This window comes from Falco cherrug, chromosome 1 (genome assembly GCF_023634085.1).
Source record: "Falco cherrug isolate bFalChe1 chromosome 1, bFalChe1.pri, whole genome shotgun sequence".
Lineage (NCBI taxonomy): Eukaryota > Metazoa > Chordata > Aves > Falconiformes > Falconidae > Falco > Falco cherrug.
The window spans coordinates 60,023,934-60,041,738 of NC_073697.1; the positions used below are offsets into that span (position 1 = coordinate 60,023,934).

The window sequence follows — 17,805 nt, forward strand, 5'->3', positions numbered from 1 at the left end:
CGGCTTACATAAAGCGCTACGTCACCTGACCGCCGGCCGGGTCGGCCATTGGCGGCGGGCGACGCCACGAGGGGGCGGGGCGCAAGGGGGAGGGCTCAAGATGGAAGGAGGTTACAAAACAGAGCGCCATGCGCGCGCCGCGCCGTGCTGGGGTGGGGCCGGGGGTGGGGCCGTGTCACGTGGGGTGGGCGGGCGGGCCGGCCGGCCGGCCGGCCCGCGGGGGGAGGCCGGTCCGGCAGAGCGCCGCTCCCCCGGCGCCCCTAGCAGCCCGCCCGCTGCCCCGGCAGCCGAGCCCCGGGCGCTGCTCTCCCCGCGTCTCTAGCCCCGCGGCTGGCCGAGAGCGTGGCGCGGCGGTGCGGGGAGGGAGCGCCTCAGCGGGGCCGGGGGAGGAGGGTAGCTAGCCGGGGCAGAGGGACAGGCCCGCGGGCCCCGGGTTGGCTCCTGCGAGCGGCGCCGCTCTGAGGAGCGGCTGCTCTGGTGAGGGCGGCCGCGGGGGTCGGGCGTTAGCGGCGTTGCCGGGGCGGGGTGGCGGGCGGGACGTGGGGGAGCAGCCGAGCGCGGAAGGACGGAGCTGCTGGGGCGGGGAGAGGGGTCTCTGGGGGGTCCCCCAGCACCCCGAGTGGGCGGGGCTCTGTGGTGGCCGCGGCCCCGCAGGGAGCCCCCCCCTCGGCCGCCCGTGAGGCGGCTTGGTGCGCGCACTCGCCTCCGGCTGCTGGGGCTGGCCCTGCCCCTTCTGCGCGAGTTTTTTAGTGCGGGACCCGATATGATAAAAGTTATAAGATTCAGAAAGAGCTTGTTGTCCTTTGGCTTTATGCATTTCCCCCGCTTTTCTTGAACGTTTCCAGCGCTTCGTGTAGCGTGCCCGTGGGGGGGGAGCGGTGCCGTCGTTGCATGCACCGGCTGTGTGCGCTGTGCCCGAGCAGCCGGCTGGTGCACTAACATGTTTTCCACGTGTAAAATAGTGAGTCGAGTGCTTCTGAGGAAGTACCTGATCAGTTTTACCTGAACAAAGTAGTAGTCACAGTGCATTTTCATGGGAAAATGTTTAGGGTTTCCAGACATATGTCAGCCTCTAATGAAAGCTTAACATCTGTTGCATAAGTGCTATGTATTTGCAGTTGCTACGATGCTTTTTTTTTTTTTTTAAGATAGAAGGCTGTCATAAATCCAGAAGTCTCAGATAAATGTAGCAGTTCCTCTAAAACCTTCCAGGCAAGGCTTACACATCAGAAAAATTAATTTATGGCTATATTTGTCTTCAGCTGTATTTCATGTATAACAAACTGCAGGATGATAGTTAAGGTTGCTAAGAGGCTATAGGCAAAGTTGCTGTGACTGGAAGTAACCAGACACATCTGGATTTACATCCAGGTGTTTTGTCTGAACTCGGCCACTCTAAACTGCATCCTTTGCCTTTACAGTGTCTTTCAAGTTCTTAAAGTCGAAGATGTTATGGTAATTGAAATATGAGGGAGAACATGGGTGTATTTCAAATGTGGATAGGAAAGATAGTCTATCGGAGTAATTCATTAAAAAATGGAGTGAGGTAGGAAATTACAGTCTAAGGAAAGATCAAAGTAAGAGAGATACCTGTGGTGTGAACTTGAATGGTGATGGGATGAAGTGAAATGCTTTGAATTATTATGAATGGTTTTAATAGGTTATGGATTCTGTTTTAGATACGTCAAGTGTGAGTTGACTGCACAAAGTATCAGGGAGATAAACAGACAATTTGGACAATAGTAAAACTCTGAAAGGAGAACTGTGGACCATCATGAAAGAGAACAGTAGTTGTTATGCATTTCAGATTAGATTGCCTATGGAAATGGAGAAGAAAAATTAAACAGGACAAAGTTCAAGGGCTTGTGAGACTTCCTTAAAAAGCTAGAGTTAGGATAATAAGGTTGTCCTCTGCAGGAACAGTTAAAACCAACTAGAAATGAAAACCTGTTTCCACCATTGCCACTTCCAACGATTCCTAAGACTAGATGTATTTTAGCATTTATACTGATGATTCAAGCAATATTGGCAGCTACAGTCAGCTATCTTTCATAATTCCCAATATACAGGAACAAAATACTCTTGACTTTGACAGCCTTGGGGTCTTGAGCTGAAGAGTTGAGTTTTTTCCCATCATCTTTCACTTCAAAACAATTAAAAACAGTTGAAGGGAGTTTGGGGTAGGATGGATGTTTAGGTGGGTAGGGAGCCTGACATACTGTGTTGCTTGTACCAGTTGTAGAAATCTGTTTAGTTAGTCCTTCAGAGTTTGCTCATTCTGCTAGTAATACTTACTGTCACTGTAACCCATCACTGTCTCCTGATGGTTGTGATACATGCTGTTCTCTGCATTCACAGCTGCCTTTATTGTCTTGTCTCCTGGAAACAGGGCTCTTGTACATAAAGAAAAAAAATTGTCTAGGTTCAGGTACACAGAAGATTTATTTTTGCTTAAGTTTGTTCTGTGTGGTTGTAGAAAGTTGTTAGAAGTTCATTAGATTAATGATACAGACTTCCAGTTTGTTCTTAAATAAATGTCAGAAGTATACTGCAAGAATAGAGGGAGTCCTCTGGCTATCGAGTGATTTTGGAACCTGGCATGCTACAGCTGGGTTCAAGAAGAATATAGGGAAGTTCACAGGAAAGAATCTTTTGCATAAAAAGAATCATTTTTGCATCAGGAAGCCCCCAGACAGATCTCTGGAATCTGAGAGACTATCTGGGGAGAAATCTGACTGTATTTTCACCTCATCCTTATTCTGTAGACATTCATTTTTATCACCATTGGAAATACTCAGCATAGTTGGACCTTGGTATTATCCAGTGTGGTCATTCCTGTATCTTTAAGCTACAGTTGATTCTTCAAGCTTTGTTTTTTGTGTATTATTTCACCTTTGTCATATTTACCTAAACAAGAAAAAGTACAACTTTGTAATCTGTCACTGTGTTACTATCAGAATGTGGTAGTTATGTAAGGAGGGGGCAGGGAAGATACGCAACTTTTTATTAGCTTAGATAATATGCACAGCTCCACCACCACTCCATTAAAAATAGCGTGCACAAAAATCTGTTTGGTTTGGGGTTTTTTCCTCTTATAGGGTCAGACAAGAGATACTGTAAAACAAAACCAAACCATGCCATTGTGCAGTTCATGTGGGCCATTTTAAGAAGGACTTGAGGGATTGTCCTTTCTCTTCCTACTATAGCACAGTATTTTACAACTGCTTATGTACTTCTTGGTTGTCCTTGTTCAGGAAGGTACCTACAAAGTACTATGTCTTCAGTACAGTGAGGTAGAAGTACATTCTTATGTTTTTTTAGCTGTTGATTTGATGTTTCTGTAAGCAATTCCTTGTACAAGTAGTGTGTGCAACCCAATTAAACATGAGGTGATGATAAAACAGTTTTAAGTTGTATTTGACCCTGATTTAGGTAAATTGTACCAAATTATTCTCATGTAAGATCTTCAGAAATCAACAGCAGTATAAACAAAATGAAGCAAAACCAACCCAGGCTAAGGGAACAAGAAGTGACAGGCAGTGGACCTAAAAATTAATACCTGCATATGGAAAATCTGGAGCTGAGTCCCATTTTTCCAGTCTGTCTTGACATATATCCCAAGAAAAAGTAGTTAACCCAAAGAAAGTAGTTGTATTCTAAGAAAAATGTGGTAATGGATTTCTGGCTGTTTTCCCTCTTCTTTAACGGTAGCTAGCTAGCTATCCAGCTGTTGTTAACATTTTGCCAAGATGTGTAGCAAAGACAGAATAAAATGTATTGGATAAAGATTAGACTAGGCAAGTAAGAGTCATACTCTAAATAAATAACAAGAAGGTATAATGTTCCTAAGAGCTAACTGTTCTACTATTAACATGTTTTCTTCTAAAAAAAAAAAAAACAAACAAAAAACAAACCCAAACAAAAAAAAAAAAAACCCAAAACCATTAAAAAGGAAATTTCAAACCACATTAAAAAAGCCCAGTTCTTGAATGGCTTTTGGAGACCTTAGCTGCTGATGTTTGAGTCACTTCAGCCCTAGCTAAGAAATAATGAAAGCTCAGAACCAACTTGATTTTGTTTTGTTTCAGTTTGTTCTTTGTTGCTTAGTAGGCTTTTGGGGCTTTAGTGAGATAGTTCTGGCAGGGAGACTTTTAAATGGAAAAATTCTCAGCATCACTGCAATAAAACAAACACTAACCTTTGTTTGTGCAATACAGTGTTGGGCAGAAGTTGGCTTTGAGTCATTTTTTGGGGGGTATGAGAGGCCACAAAGCTGCATTTTCAGCTTGATCTCAAAAGTTAGTTAAGGTGAGCTGAACAGGGTTAGACTGCTACCACTAGCTCTGGCATTTTTGTACAGCACTGCAGTAGGGGTTTTCCAAGGGATCTTAATTCCCTTTGGGAAAATTGGAGCTGTGAGTTCTCAGTACTTTTGAAATAAGGCCCTCAGTGAATTATTTAATTATGTATGCACTAGTGAGTATTAAAAAAAACTAACCACACATAGGATAAACAGTTAACTACATGTTAGAAAGGTAAAGATCTCATTAAAAATAAAAAGGGAGGCAAAGCATAATAGGATCTAAAATACTTAACCAGGTAGAGTAAAGAGAGAGAGAGAGTTTATTGGCTAGATCCGATAAAGGACTTAAATACCTAAAGCAGGATTTAGGGAGAATTCAGGTGCCTAAGTCCAAAAATGCAATCTGAGAAATCTCACACAGCTGCCGCCTAACCCAGGAGATGCCTAAAATCAGAAGGATCTTTCTTGATTTTAACTTTTATCTCTTGAGTGTGCAGCAGCTAGAGCGGTTTAGCACCTGTTTCCCATTCAGCCATTTACAATCCTCAGCTTGCGTCCAAGGGCTTGATTTTGTCAGTATTCTCAGGCCACGCATTCATATTCAGAGAATCTTGGTTTGGTGTAGCTGCTTGCATTTAACATGAACGATGGGGAGATTGAATAGCCTTTTATTTAACAACCTATCTGTTAGATTACTGATATAAGAGCTGGAAGATTCAGTTTGGCTCTGTTTTGAGTGTTCAAACCCATCTCCTCCCTCCAAGTAATCTGTCTTAAAAGAGTGACTGCATGAATTTAAATTATCTTGGGAGAATGAATTAGAGATGAGGATGTGTCACTCCCTGCTGAATGCCTTGTTCCTTGGGATAAATCTCACATATCATTTCTATTCCTACAGACTACAGAATTCTTTGCTTCAGTGGCACAATTTTAACAGGAATGGAGCAGTTGCCTTTGTTTTCAATAGCTCTGTCTCTTGCTGGGTAGGATCACTTTTCTGCCATATGTTGACTTGAATCTTTTTTGTTTTAGGGAGATACACAGCAACAATAGGTTACTAAATGGAAGGTGTTTGTTTTCTGGCTTCCATCTGTTATCTTGGCTGTGATTTAACAGAATACAGCAAGTCCTGCTCCATTTTTTTAACAGAGCGGTAATTAGATCCTACAGTTAAGAGAGGACTCTAGGCTGTGAATTGTAAGCACACTGTGGTGTCTGTGTCTTGGCCTGAGTTAAGTTTCTAAGGGGTTGCAGTAACACCGCTGCCTTTCTTGCAGACTAGCATTAGACAACTGTGGTGCCTCAGGACAGTACCAAACTTCATCATATATACTGTATAGCATATGCAGGTATTTCATGTGGACTTCTAGATTCTTTGTTGGGAAAGGAAAAACAGAAAACTGAAAAACAGTTTGCCATAATGTAATTTTAAGCGTCCAGTTAACTTGTTCCTTTGCTTGTACCAGGACTGAATGTATCCCCTTCTAAAAAGCTACACAGTTGTCACACTTAATATTGTCATGTTTGGATATATATGAGTATGTTTGTATGGATGTTAATATGAACTGCCATTAATGAGTGAGGTTTGGTAAATCTGACAATTATACTTTGGCGTTGTGGAAATACATAGATTGTCCTGGAAACACCAATGAGTGGAGTCACTAATTTCTCTGTTTTCATATTAATTGTATTTTTTTCTTTTCCCATATATGATGATATGTGGTTGTGCGTTCTAAAATATAGCTGAATGTTTCTACATGTGCAGTATGACAAACTTAAAAATCCGGAAGGTTTTATTTTGAATTTCTCCAGCTTAAAAAAGTAATTTAGCTCCAGATATGACATGAGTCATATTTGTCTTTTCTTTAGGAAGAGAATCCTTGGACTGATTGGACTACTTCCTTCTGCCATTGTTGCCTGGTAGGAAAGTCACACATAATCTACAGATTTATGAAATAGCTAAATGTTCAGTGGAATATTTGTCGTATTGATATGTTGTAATTATTCAAATAGTAATACACTTTACAGCATGAAATTCTAAATTCAAAGAGATAGAGAGCTCTGAATAGTCATTTATTCTTGAAGTTAAAGCTCTTAGTACAGGACTGTAATTGAAGCATGAACAAAAAGCAGAATAATAGCCAAGGAAGTACTAAAAAGTCATTAAAGATGAATTTTTTTTAATAAAAATTGCTCACTAAGAAAGTGTGCAGAAAGCAAATAACACAGAATTCTTTTCAGTTTATCAGGTTGTTTTCCTTCAGTTGAAAGTTGTTGACTAACAGTTGTGTTGTGTATACAATTTTTTTTTCTGAGTGTTAATGTATTCACATTAAAGAAAAAGCACAAGCTGATTATTTTTAAAAGAAGGTATAGAAAAAGATAAAGATTGAGATGTGGTCTGTGTTCTAATTTGATATTTAAAGAACAATCTATTTTTGGTATTTTTATGTATTCTGTAATATTTTCTAGTATGTTCCCTAATATATATTTATAAAATCTCATATATCCCTTGCTCTCAAGTTGGACATTTTCCATCTACTTATGATCATCCTCTGAGATAAACTATATCAAGATATATGAAGTTTTGGATATATTTTGCCAAATAGAATTCTCTCTTAATTTTTGATGATTGCTGTTCATTCTTATACAATTAAAAAAGGGGGGGGGGGGGGGAAATTACAACCATTACATCATATTTGCATTAAAAGTGTGTCTGTATTGTAAATCTAAATCTTAAACCAAGGGACAAGGAAGGAAAAAAGCTTATTACGCTTGGTAAAAACCTTTCTTTTCTGGGTAGTCAATAATAAAAGTGGAATTAAATTGAGAGTTTGAGTTAATTAAAATACATTTCAATAAATGCATATAGAAGTCAGATGATGCTTTGCAGCCTACTTATGGTAGTGGTGAGGAAAAAAGATTGTTACTACTGGACTGGACTTCAGGCTGGAATGAGGTATAATACTATTGACTATGTTTAAGTGCCTTTGCCTACAACCAGAGAGTGTGCATCAGTGCTGCCAGTACTAGATAAATCACAGTGTTTCCACATAGCTAATGATAAAGTTACCAGCCTTTAAAAAACTAAAAGGACCTTGATATAGTTAAAAAAAAATTGGATTTGCTTATTCTTCTTAGATTAACTCTTTAGGATTAGAGGAACAACACCTCCTTGTCTTAGGTATTTCTCATTCATAGAGTTCCTTAGAGTTTGTGTGTATATCTGCTTTTTCCTTATCTAATGAGGGTCCTTCCTTCAGAGGTTTTTAGAGTGCTGGGCAACTATTTCCCCTCAATGAGAACAGACAATACGTGAATTTTTTTCAAAGACTATGAGTAGTTCTCTTTACTAAATGTAGTGTTACATGAAGAAAATCTGAGCTGGACAAAAAGTGATTACTTTTAAATTTAATCAAAGTGGCAGAAAACATTTATTTAATTAAATGACCTAATTAACAATAATTTGCCTCTTAGCAGCAAGATGAAGGTTGCAGTTTATTCTGGCTATTCAGTATCCCCTTTCTGCTTTGGTTCGTACCTATTTACTATTACTTGGGTCTTGTTTGCTTTTTGAACATTAGTAGCATCACACAGCAGCAGCACATTGTACACTCACTATAGGCTGGGATACCACAGCCCCATCTTTTCAGCCTTTCCTACAAGCCTACTGCAGGAAATGTATGCCTTTGTATTGCTTCTGCCAAAGGCAGCAGATGACAGATCTGAATTTGGAGACCTTTAGTTTTTTCAGCAGCACATAGGATCATACAGGAGAGAAATGAGCACTCTCTAATTCTTCATTTTGGTATGAAGGTGTAAAGAATGTTCAGTGTTTCAGTCTCTCTCATACCTTTCTCCTTCACCATATTTATACACCAAGGTAAATGAGTATCTGGTCTTTGGCTGTTGTCCACAAATGATCTATGTAGAGACAAAAGAACACCTAATTTAGTATCATTTTCATTCCCCAAAAAACAATTAAACTCTTTTTCTCCAATGTATGTTGGACATGATTTGTCCATGCAGTGGTACAAAGTTTCAGTCATATGAGTCTAGGCTGATGACATGTTTTCACAGGTGGCTTTGTGGTAAGTAGCCCATCCAGAATGGATTCTGTATGTCTTACATGTTCTGTCTGTTTCATATTATATATATGAGCATGACATTTTAGGGATCTTTAAAAATAAATAATACTATTAATAATATATTAATATTACATTTTTAATTTAATAATTTTCATGTCCCTCAACTCCTAATTGTCCAGGAAGGGTTTCACAAGACCTGAAAGACTGTGATAAGCCCATGCCTATGAGAGGGTTTTTTTAAATACATTTGATTTATCTTCTTACTTCTACCTATGATTTAAAAAATCATTATGCTTTAAGTGAACAGCTTATCCTGCTGTTTTTCAGGGGTTTGCTGGTAAACTGAATCTGTTTCAGGTTTGCATTCTGGCAGGCTGGTGTTGGTAGACCACGTGAGAGCCCCACCTCACACCTGGTTCATGCCTGTTCTTCACTGAAGAGCTGAGAAAGTGACAGCTATTGTTTTGCTTTGTGACACATCGCAGAGCCTTCTTGTTGCAGAGTACTTGGTTTGTGTCCTGGGGCTCTCAGCTGTGGAGATTTGATGAAGGGCTCACTGTGTCAAGTTTCCTAGCTCCTGTAATATTTCATCCTCCTGCTGGTACTGCTTTAACACCCCAATTCCTGGCCATAAATCTAAACCAGAAGTTAACTATGTAAACTAGATGTAGGTATTTATTATTAATTGTAGAAGGTGCAACATGTTTTTCTTTACTGTATTTAAATGTTTAAACTGAAAGAGCATAGATGTAGATTCAGTATTAGGAAGAAATTCTTTTCTGTGAGGGTGGTGAGACACTGGAACAGGTTGCCCGGAGAAGCTGTGGATGCCCCATCCCTGGCAGTGTTTCAGGCCAGGCTGGATGGGGCTCTGAGCAGCCTGGTCGAGTGGAAGGTGCCCCTGCCTGTGGCAAGGGGTTTGGAACTGGATGATCTTTAAGGTCCCTAAGGTCCCTTCTAACCCAAACCATCCTATGATGTATTTTAAAACAAAACAAAAAACCAAACCAATCCCACAAACTTTCTGAGACTTTTTTTGGTACCTGGGTTATCTTGATTAAAAAAAACCCCAACAAAACAAACAAAAAAAAAACCCAACAGTGAGTGGAATACTCTGATGTTTATAGTACTAACCCCTGGGGGCCAACAGGCTGTCAGAATTCTTAAATTCTGCAACATCATTAACGAAATTAATGGTCAGGCCAGTTCCAAGCTTAAAAGCAGGTTATACTGATTGTGGGGCTGATTCGTATCTTAAGCAGAGTAGCTAAGTAAACTGCTAGAGTTAAGTAAACAATAATATATCAGAATGAAAGGTTTCCAAATAAACTGTATGTTGATAAATTACAGCATATCGGAGTCCACGTCAAAAATGGTGAAATGTGAGCAAAGAAAGTGGCAGCCTGTAATCTGATTTATCCAGATGACTGTCATTGAAAAAAGCTTACACTGTAAGAGAAATATTAGGTATTTCAAGAGGGAAATTGAAGTAGAATAAATAATTACTGGAAAGGAGGTGGAAGCAAAAGGGAAGGTAGTTCATTTGCATTTTCCAGTGACATACTGCAAATCTCAGATTACATTTACACTACTAGGACTGAGACATCCCTCTTCTCACTGAAATCACCTCCTTCCAGATGGTGTAACGCTGGCAAGTCATGGATGTGACTACTTTACTACTTTCTGGTTGTCATGTAAAGCAAAATATAGGTTGTACCATAGCTCAGATTTCCTTGCGTGCACAGTGTCCTTCCTTTCCTGCCTCAGACAAGATTATGAGTGATAACAAGCATGAGTAAATCTGAAACAAATCTTCAGTCTTGGTACTGCTTCCTTTTGAGGCAATGACTACTTTTCTGAAGATCTCAACAGAAAGCCATAATGCTTTTATCAGTTCTTACTGCAAATAAGTTTCTCCCCAGAATGACTGTTTTAAGAAATCTTGCTTTAAAATCATAATTTTAATGTGATGTATGTAAGAGCTAACAATGCCTATAGAAAGATTGATCATTGTTTTTAAGTAAGCACTTGTGCAATGTTGTTGTCTTGGATATTCTGGTCAGTTGATTTTTTTGAAAAATCTGGTTTTCAGAATACTGGGTTTTAGCTTTTGTTTCCACTGTGTACTTCATTCCTACAATTCTCTTGTCATTATCCTATTAAATCAAAATATACACATGAAAATATGTGTATGTACCTGTGAACAAAGACTTTACAACCTTTTTTAAAATAGTTTGCATTAGCTTCTGTTAAGCTAGTGTTTTCTGAAACAAAAACAAAGTAGAGTTTTAAGTGAAGAGAGTAATAAGTGCTATTAAATGTAAAAAAGAAAAAAATACTATTTGCCCCTGTTTTTACTTCTGTCTGTAAAAGTGCTACAGTGTGCTTTTCTGCATTCCAAAAATTTCAGTAGTTTATCTTCCGCGTGAACAGCGTGCTGTGTAGGTCCTAGTTGAGAAAGGCTTTACCCCCTTTTGGTTGTTCGAGCTATTATAGCTTTTCTTAGAAGTGAACAGCTTGATTCCTCATTTCTACTGTCAAACAGAAAGGATGTGCACAGCAGAGCTCCTTGCTGCACCTTTTAGATAAAGGGAGGGACAGGCAGGTGGTGGAGTCACTGGTACCGAGTGGGAGCTGCGGGTTGCAGTGAGCTGGGTCGGTTTATCCTGTGGCCAAGGGATATGTGCCACACTACACAGGGCTGAAGGGCAAACTGGGTGGGCAGCACAGGACTGCTGCACCTACTCAGGGTAACTGCTTTATGGGTCACTAGTTCCTTGATGTATGGTGGATTTCTTCCTGATCAGGATTAATACTGCATATTACAGGTTAAAGGAAAGAAAAGGATCTTTTGAATGGCTTGTATTGTGTATGAGCTTCCCTCCAAAGAAATCAGCATTAATTTCATTAGTATTACCTGTGTTCCTGCTTTAGCCCATATTGGAAACTGCCAGCACCACACTATCAAAGTGTACGTATTGCTTTGGGAGGCCACTGCTATTTGTCCTGAAGCAGAGACACTATCTTGTAGTTCTGTTACTTGGCTTTTGGAGCTAGGAGCACGCCCTACGAAGAAGTCTTTGAAGGTGCTCAAGAAAAATGAAAAATTGTGAAGCAAATTTATGATACTTAAAAAAAATTTCCATTGTTATTTTTGAAAGGTGTTAGGTAGTACTGAATGAGGTTAAGAAGTTTTTTTCCTAAAGCAGTGTCAAATTTCTTTTCTTCTTTCATTCCGCATAGAACAAAAGTTAATCTTTTAATTTTTGCTCACTCAGTTAAGATACAGATGGACACATAAACACACATCCCTAAAATTGGATTTTTAAAATGTATTGTATGTTTTTTAACAAGTGACCTAACATGCTTTATTTCATGTAAATTCAACTCTCAGCATTTTCTGTTTTAGGTCAGTACCACATGGGAATTTTAGAGGGGCTTGATGTGCCTGTTCTGCTGTACAAGCTAGATTCTCTGGCCAGAACTTACTTCTCACAATACAGAAGAAAATTCACAGCTCTCCAGGCAGATGCTGTCTTCCTGCATGCTTGACCTTAGAAGGAATGAACGTTTGAATTCCTGCTTAACTTGGTAAATGTGCTGAGTTGGAGATACATTCAGATTCAGTGTGTAATAAACTAGTTGGAAACAATGTTTCAGATGAGATGGAGGAAACAAAATATCATAGTTTGAAATTACATTTAGTTTTCCCACTAGAAAACTGGCCGTTAACAACTGCATTATTTATCAAAAAATCTTTCAAGCAAGAAACTGAAGTCAGCTCTATTTGCACAAAACTAATGGTCTAAGATTTTAAACAATTTTCTAATTACTTTCCATCACACATAATGTATCGCAGAAGCAATACATGTTTGAATGTAAAAGAACTGCATTTTTGGAAAGTGAAGATAAAGACAAAAATAGAGATTGCTGACTTTCCAAATAATTATTTGGTAGTGAAGTTTTTAAAACGGTATTTTTTTTAATTGAGGAGATTCAGTTTTCAGTGTAACGGTGTAGCTACTGAAAACAACAAAAACAATAAATATTTTTTAGTAACAGGGAGCAACACCTCCATTTTTTAACTGTTTTCATTCCTTTATACATAACTTTTCACTTAGGCAGGAACTTTAATAAATAACTGCAACTTTATATTTAAATCCTTTTGGTTTGTCATCAGTTTGAATTTCTTGAGTACCACAGGGCAGTTTCTGTATAATCCCACAGAAGGCAGTGGAGTTCTGGGTCACCAAAGCTTCGTTCATATGAGAGATTGTGGGCATTTCAGGCATTAGGCAATATGGAGTCCCTTATATTCACACAGAAAAGTATTACTGCAGTTGTACTTGCTTTTAAGCAGCTGACTTTTTGCCCTTTCTCCATCCTTTGGTGGCCTTCAGTTGGGTTGTGTCAGAGCAGAATGGGACATGGCAGCAACAGGAGTCCCTGTGCACTGTTTTGTTCTTCTTGCTCTCCTCTTACCTCACCATTGTATGTGCACAAGTGCTAGAACAATGAAATGTCTGGTGCAGCCACAAACTACCAGTTGCTTTTGCACTAGAGAAATTTCCACTGAAGACTGTCTTTGGGCATAGGCAAAGGAAGCAGATGCCAAGGATATTAGGCTTCTGGGAGCAGTTGCTGTCTATTCCATCTGTGCCAGAGCTGCAGCACTGTGTACAGCCTGTAGCGCCTTCCTTTCGCTGCTTTGCTGACATTAAGGGGGGGAAAGTGTTGGAAAGCACAGAATAATTGCTGTGGAGTTGTCAGTGGCTCTTCCCAGCCATTAATTTCATGCTATCCTCCTTTTCCTCCTACTTAATGGCTTGTGCAGCTACAGAAGTAAAACTTGTTTTCTAAGAAATTGCTCTGACTTTCTAGGCACAGCTCATTTCTTCACCCACCCTCCACCTCTTACATATGACAAGTTCTTTCTGGTTTCTGGAACCTCAAACGGTATGGAAGTGTTACAAGATAGATTTGTTTTTTTAGGGAAGAACCGCTTGCAAAAGTAATAGTAGGAAGTGCTTATGTAGGAGTATGGTGGGAATTTAAATTTGCTCTGACACAGTAGCGATTGACAGTGAATGATGTTTTGAGTGATCTTTTGTATTGCTAAAGTGGAGTTACACTGTTTTTGCAACAGTGGAGATTTCCAAATACTCCCCCAATACATGTACAACTACAAGGTGTCACCGCTGCACAGAAGTGACAGAACGAGAGGCAATGGGCACAAACTGAAACATAAAAAATGTTTAATGTGAGGGTGGTCAAACTCTGGAATGACTTGCCCAGAGAGCTTGTGAAGTCTTCATCCTTGGAAATACGGAAAACCTGGATGCATATGGCCTGAACAACCTGCTCTAGTTTACCTTCCTTTGAACAGAGGGTGGACCAAAGGCCTCCAGCGGTCCCTTCCAGTCTTGACCGATCTGTTATTCTCTTGTTATAAGAAAAGCATGCAGTAATCCTTTTTAAAGTGAAGTGGTGATTCCCTGGAGTATTGTTCTGGCTTCCCACAATTTGTGGTTCAGAGAGTACATTCTGTTGTCACTTTGACGACCTTTAATTATTACAAAGGATGTAAGTGAAAATTACACATGAAAAAAAAGACACCAAAATCATTGTTAATTAATAGATCCAGTTGTATAGTCATTAATTAGAAACATTTTGAGTAGTAATGAGAGAGATTTTGGTTTCTTTGAAGTCTGTAGTTAAAACTTCCATTGACTTCATGGAGCTAGGAGTTTGACACATTACATTTTGTATTTGACTTAAAATATGAACTGAAGCAAAGTGAACAGGTTAGTTATATATTTAAATGTTCTATAAAACCAAAACCTATTATAATAGGAAGTCTGAGTTGCTTCTGCCTCTAACCGTCAAGCAGCTATCTGCGGTCTGCTCTTTGTACAGTCTCGTAATTGCTGTGCACCAGCTATGTGCATTACTTGCTGGCATGGTGATCTGTCTGTTTGGCAGGAAGGGAAAGCTGGGAAGCTTCATTATTCTTTAGAAAGGCTTTTAAATGTGTAGAAGCAGCCTGGGAGTGCACAGTTGAGGAATGGGCTCTTTTATATGACAAGCTGCACTTTGTACTTGGCTGTACAGAGACATCTCTTGATTTTTTGATGTTTGAGAGTGGAAAATACTATTCTCCTGTTTAAGAAATGAAACTGTATGTCTCCCAAGCAAGCATATAAGTAATAGAATAAATGTATTTTCTCACCAAAGGGATAGTTTCAGGAAAAGAGGATTAAAATTCTTGGAAAATCAGCGAGGCAGCTACAAGTGTCAGGTGATTGTATGGCCTTATGTAAGTGCAGTGTTTGGTGTCTAGCCAAGTATTTCTAAAACTTATAGGGCAACTTCTGTTCACATTTAGGCCAGCATAAATCTGAAAGCACTTCAAAAATAATCAGAGAGCAGTGTTTGCTTCTATGTTAGAGCTTTTTTTTGAAAAGAGAAAAAGTCTGTATCAAGTTTCTTTACTACAGGGAATTCCTAAAGGGGATGTTGTGGTTAAAACAGAGGCTTGTGGGAACTGAATTTTATTCCTGCCTTCCTTGTAGATCTCCTGTGCTGTATGGGGCAAGCCATCCTTGTGGCTCCATTTCTGTCTGAACCACACCAAAAGTATTGTGATATTCAAACAATATAGTGTGTGGGTGTTTGGTGGGTACATTAGCTATTTGTTTTATGGCAGTATGTTAAAATAATTTTGTTTGTTATTGTTTTTGTTTCATAGAGGAAAAACTAGTTGAAACTAATAAGGAAAAAACCTTTTAAAGTGAGGGTTTTTAAAAAAAATTTACACCCTTTTAGTCTAGCAGTGCAGGTGGTAATAAGCTGCTTCTGAAGTGAGCCTATCTTAAGTAACTTTTATTGTTTGGTAGATTTTTAGTGTGTAATAATCTTTCAAAGGCTGGTTTTTTTTTTTTCCAGGATAGCATCCAGAATGCAAATTGTGTTTCATAATGTTATTATTCTTGTACATCCACTTTTTTTATCTCATGCTTAGTTTTTGTGCAGTTTGTATCACATTACTTTTTCACTTCAGGTTTGAAATATCTTTAAACTTGGTGAGAGACATAGTACCATAGAATAATTCTCTTTGACTTATGCAAACCTTCAGGTATATAGAATTAGAAAATCAATATCTTACATTGGTAGAGCATTGCTTGAAGTGCTGGAGATGACTGGCTAAATCTGGTGAGTACTAATTAGGTAGAATTTGTCAGTCTATCAATCAGTCAGTCTTACAGATTTTCCTGATCACATGCTGAACATAAACAAAGCAAGAAAGTAGTTCCATTTTGTTCAAGAACTGTCTTCGGAATGATGCTTCTTTCAAAAGAGATTTATGAACTGATGTTCAAACAGAAGCATAAAATGTTTCCAGATGACAACAGGATGAAAGATGTCAGAGAGATCTCAGGAAAGGAAGTCAGAATAGGCAAGAATGTATTTGGAAATGTGTTAGCTTTTACTGAAAGTGCAGATTTGGACATCAGAGAAGTCCTGGAATGCCTGTCAGGCTGTATTCTCTGTCTCCTCTAGGCTTTTAGCACTGTAGTTGCCCACCAGGCAGTATCAGATGAATCATTATGAAAACCAAGTAAGACAACTTTACTGGAGGGAAGGAATACAGAATATGAACCCTTGCTGAAACAGTCCAAGCGCCATCTGTATGTTTTTTCTGATGAATGGCATTATCGTATCTTTCTGTGCCAAATGAGTAGACTATTTTCACCACACAAATACTGTCTACTCCAGCACATGTTACATGCAAACTACCGAGCACAAATTTCAGGGTGATCTTTTCAATGTGAATTCACTCTGTCAGTTGGAAACCTATCTAGCAAGTTCTGGTTAGAAAACTAGTGCCAAAAGAATTGTAGGCCTGTGATGAATGATTGGGTCATCACAACCCCACAGCTTTCCAGGAACTTATAAAACACAACTGCGCTGATCACTGCCAAATTAGTAAGTATATATTAGCAACCAGTTGACTCACAGATAGATGTACAAGCTCAAAATGGATAACAAAGAAAAGAATGATGGCAAATAGGAGGATGGTATGCAAGAGCATTTCAGTGAAGAACTGGAAGAGAATAAAGAAAATAATTAAGATGTTGAGGTATCCTCTAGTGCTTTACAGGGACCATATAGTTCATCTAACCTGGTTTCAGTACGGAAAATAACGCTATTGGTTTATATTCTATTTTATTAATATGAATATGTGTTCTGTACTTGTAGTAAGAACTAGTTTTAATCAATACATAATCTTTATAAAACAAACATTGTTTCATAACAAAATAATTAGCATAGCAAAACTATCCCTCAAATAAGCTTTTGATATTCACAAAGCCTAGAGATCTTTTTTCTTACGTAGTATTGACTAGCTCAGATGTAGCAAGATTCCAGGATCTTAAATTTTGGCTCACTGAGTGGTCTTTCTTTGCACAGTCTGTCTTCCCATATTATAAAGCCTGCTCACAGATTTCCTAAAGCCTCTGTGCAAATCCACAATTTCTGCCAGCTCATGTTTATGCCATGATAATGTGGGTTTAGTGGAATAATGTTAGTAAAGGACCAAAGGCTGCCTGAGTGAAACTCTGTGGAAAGAGAAAATTTATAGAAAAACTTCAGCTTTACATATCCATTAGAGAAAACTGATTTGCAGCAACAGAATATAAATACAGTCAGAGTACATGTTATGAGTATATAAGGGAAACAAAATGATATGTTTGACAGGTATCCTTCCTGGTTTTGGTGCTGTTTAGTGTTTCTTGTTGTTCTGTCTCACACAGGCCTGTTCAGTACTAAATACTTCCAAAACCAGAGGGTATCAAATGGTGTTAATACATGCCCTCTTCATAAAACTAAGCGCAGCATTGAAAAATGCTGCCATTACAGAGCAATAAAAGTAAGATTTACCATGAATACCTCCATTATACAGCTTTCAGCAGTAGTACAAAAGGACTTTCTGAAACTATGCTGGTATGACCTCAGTCTTTGAAGACACAGCTAGGATTTTGCTTATGTTTTTAACAGTACATACTGCCAACTGTTGACGAAAAGTTACACTTCTTTTTATTATTTGTTTATGTAAGATGTGCATTTAGCTTGCATTCTGTGTGCACCTTTTGTCTCAAGATATATTTAGTAAATCATTTATGAATCACTGGAGGTTTTTAGCCCCCACTTTTGGGTGGACCAAACTGCTGTATATCAGCAACATGACTTTTTAGGACAAGTGCAATGTCTAGTTGAATTTGCAGTGCAAAGGTGAGAGACAAAAAATACACCTTTACATGAGATTCACCTTGACATTGGAATGGACATTTCTGCTCTCCCAAAAAATCGTTAAAACTTATGAAAGGTGTTAGGACAAGAATCTTGGTCTCATCT

At 38.9% G+C, this 17,805-nt stretch overlaps 1 protein-coding gene across 2 annotated transcripts in view; it reads left to right on the plus strand.

Annotated features, from left to right (window-relative positions):
• Positions 1 to 223: 223 nt before the first annotated feature.
• Positions 224 to 17,805, plus strand: part of TRMT9B (tRNA methyltransferase 9B (putative)) — a 121,430-nt gene continuing 103,848 nt past the window's right edge. For both annotated transcript variants that reach the window (XM_055703318.1, XM_055703313.1), the window contains exons 1-2: positions 224 to 477; positions 6,173 to 6,223. The gene's annotated coding sequence lies outside the window, so the exon portion shown is untranslated. The remainder of the gene's footprint in view (positions 478 to 6,172; positions 6,224 to 17,805) is intronic.